This window comes from Lemur catta, chromosome 2, assembly GCF_020740605.2.
Source record: "Lemur catta isolate mLemCat1 chromosome 2, mLemCat1.pri, whole genome shotgun sequence".
Lineage (NCBI taxonomy): Eukaryota > Metazoa > Chordata > Mammalia > Primates > Lemuridae > Lemur > Lemur catta.
Window position 1 is genome coordinate 36,965,582 of NC_059129.1, and position 3,602 is coordinate 36,969,183.

Genomic DNA, 3,602 nt, shown 5'->3' on the forward strand with positions numbered 1-3,602 from the left:
CAGCAGTAGCAGCATCACCTGGACATTTGTTAGGCACATTCACAAGCCCTACTCCAGGCCCACTGAGTCAGAAACTCCAGGGGTGGGACCCAGCAATCTGCATATCCACAAGCCCTCCAGGGGCATCTGAAAACCTCTCATTCACCGACCCCCACCACAAGTCTGGGCTCAGCTGAGAAGCCTCAGCGTGGATGGGGAGCTGGCCCCACAGAGCAGTCTGGGCATCTCTCCCTCAGGCCAACTGTCACTTCCTTGGGCCAAGGCCAGGGCCCTGACAGGCCCCAGGACACAGGCTGTCTTCCTCCCTCCTCCCCTGTGGCCAAGAACACCAAGTCCCTGTTGGTATTCTGACTTCCCTCCCTCCCTCAGGGCTGAGTTGCCAGAACAGCCTCCTAAGCAGCTCCTTTCACTCCAGAGACCAGGACACGCTCCGAGCCACCCCCAGACACCTCCAGCCCTCCAGCCCCAAAAGTTCCCACGGTTCCTCCGTGCCCTGTGAGCCTGACACACACTGAGTGGCCCCCTGGCCCCTGCCTTTACCCGCGAAGAGGTGGAGGGGCTGGCAGGTGACATGGTCACACACAGAGCACAGGAGGCAGAAGCAGGGCTACTGCTGACATAGGGTCCCCAATCAGAGCCATGGTTTACCACATGGAAATCATCTGAACTCATCTCCGATTTTAACAGGCAAACTCCCTCATCCCTGAGAGGCCGAGGCTTCTCCCAGCGCCCCACTGCCCTGGCCAGTGGCAGGCCAGGCACAGGGCCTCCTGGCAAGTCCCAGAGTGGGTGTGCTGGGCCCCCCCTGCTGGGGCACAAGAAGGAAATATCCAAACCACCTGCACTCATTTTTTTCTTCTTATTGTTTTTTCATTTATATCTTAATATATATTTTAAATACAGTATAACATATGTTGTATTTTTTATAGTAATTTTTTACTCTTGGTGGAGCAAGATCAAAAGTTTGGCTACCACTGGCCTAAAGAATTGTGCTGTTCAGATGGGCATGTGTCTTCCCTGAGTCGACCCCCAGGAAGGAGGCTGCAGCTCCCGCCTCCCTCCATCCCAGATCCACACTTCCAGGAGGCAGCCCAGGATACCGTGGGGACAGCCTCGTCTGATGCTGCTTTCTCTTGCAGACCTCCACGCCAGCCCGGAGAGAGGAGCAGCCTGTTCTCCTATTACTGTATTCTGACCTCTGAACTGCCCTCCCTCTGCAGTGTACTCCCCTCATCAACCTACTTCACAGTGTCTCACCATCACCTCCTCCAGGAAGCCTTCCCTGAGTAGCTCCCCAGGGAGAACCCCAGTCATCTCCCCAAGGCAGCCCACTTGTCTTCTGTTACTTTTGTGGGTTCCTTCTATTCTCAAGCGTAACTGCAGTCTTAGAAGAGTGACTAAGTGATCTCCTCAGAAAAGCCCAGCGCCCCTGAGGCCGTGCCCCATGTTTGAGGAATGTTCTTTGATGCTGAGAGTATCCACAACCAGCCCTACAGAAGTGCTGCAGTCCCTGAGTTCTGTGTGCCTGGAGATGCCTGCCTGGCTGTCATCCATGCATGTGTGTTCCCCCAGCAGCATGACTGTGCCTCCTGCCACCACCCAGCATCAGCATCGGTGGGAGGGGAGCTCATCTTTTTACCACTAGCTAACCAAAGTTGTTTTTCTTTTATAACCTATTATTTCAGACAGACTGGAAATAACAAGATTTTATCTTTTTTTTCTGCACAGGATGATGCTTCACAAAAGTAGTTTGAAATTCCATCCATTCAGGTTTTATGCATTTTTTATTCATTTAAAAAGGGATTGTTCAGAGGAAAGAAATTATTTTCACCAATTTCAGAACTGGTGGAGATTGGCTGTTTCACAGTAGCAGACAGTGCAATCAGTATCTGCCAATGGATGTTCTTTGTAAACACGTCCTTCCCTGTTCCGGTAAACAAGTCCCTTGTGTCTCATGTCACTCCACTCCTCTTGCCCATAAGAATCATAAGTCTCCCCACAGAGTCTGAGCCCATAACATAGTAATCAGCACAACTTAGGGCTGGGGTGCTGTAGCTGTTAGCATAGGAATCGCAACTCTGTTCATCATCAGTGGTGCCGTCTCCATCACCTTAGTCATATTGTCCTCATTTCTCTTACATTGGGGGTGGTGGTGGAGATCTCCACCCAGCTGGGGACACTCCTCTTGATCTTGGAGTGAGAAGTCCTCTTTTGCAACTCACTGGCTTTGGAGTGGAAAGGATTCTCCTAGGAGTTGGTGTCCCTCTTGGTACACGAACTCCACCAGCTGGGCCGTGACTTCTCCCCTTCCTCTGGTAATTGCTGGGATTGGTACATCTCTTGTATCCAAGGCGGGTTTCCCTCCAACCACTGGAAGATCTGCATTTTCTGAACCATCATTCAAATGTATTAATTCCTGGAGCTGTACTTGCCTCACCTCATCATTATAGTCAGGGATGAGAAACTTTTTTGAGTTTTCTGAAAACGTGTCATCCAGGCATAAGCTTCTGTAGGCACTTCAATGACAGAACATGGAGATGGAAGTACTTTGAAGTACTTTGGTTCTCCACTTTTCCTCAAATCTTCCTCCTTCACCTCGTCTTTCATGGAACCTTTTCCAAGGATGGACATTTTTGTCAAAGTTTCTTCTTGTAAACACTTCAGAAACTTGCCATGTGGGTCCAAAAGTTTCCCCACAAGGTTGAACTTAAGGAACTGTTTTACAGGAGTTAACACTGTGTTCCAGCTTTATGTTCCTGTTAATCACCACCTCAATGTACTTTTCTTCACCTTTGCTCTCTCCTTTTTGACACCCCCAGCCACAGGGCGTGCTTTGAAGGAGGGGTCCAGGGAGTCCCTCTGGCCATCAGCTAGGCCAGACACTTCTCTAAGCTCACTGGCTGCCCAAAGCTCAGCCTGGAAGGGAGCGGGCAGCAGCGGCTCAGCAACCTCCAAGCCGCCCCCCGTGCCAGTAGCAGAGAGACCAGCCACCTGCCATAGAAGCGGCCAAGCCTGCTGGACAGCCAGGCAGGTGTGGCTGCACAGAGGCTGGCAAGGGCTGCTCAGCCTCGATCCCCAGTGGCAGCCGAGGGCCAGCACTGGAGACCCCTGCCTATGGACTCTGGGTGAGGAGGAGCAGGCACGAGCTGTGCATTCAATCAGGCTGCTGGGCCATAGGCCCGGTGGGTGGCGCACTGGGAGATGCTGAGGCTGCCCGGGGCGAGCCCAGCCAGCCCGCGCAGGTGCATGACACGCGGACGGTGGGGACAGAGCAGCCCCAACCAGCCACGCGTCCAGAGGAGCTTGGTGGAGGGGACGATTTGTCCGTTGGCAGTTGTGCGCATGCGCAGTGACATCACATTCTGATGCGCATGCGCACTTGCTTTAACGGCTGTGCTTGGCTGTGCTTGGATGTGCTTGGTGCTGCTTGGCTCTTCCTGGCAGTTTATTCCTGTTAGTCGTTAGAAACCGAGATTTTCCTTGGAGGTCGTGGTCAGATAGGGTTGTCTTGATTGTACTGGGCTCCCCAGGTGGGGAATAAGCAAGGGGGTGGGGTGGGAGGTGGGGGTGAGCTGAGGTTCCTGTGAAGCCCGAAGCCGCCA

The 3,602-nt window shown here is 52.9% G+C and overlaps 1 pseudogene; it reads right to left on the reverse strand.

The window, feature by feature from the left end:
- Positions 1-1,836: 1,836 nt before the first annotated feature.
- Positions 1,837-3,344, reverse strand: LOC123632040 (annotated as a pseudogene).
- Between the last annotated feature and the right edge of the window lie 258 nt (positions 3,345-3,602).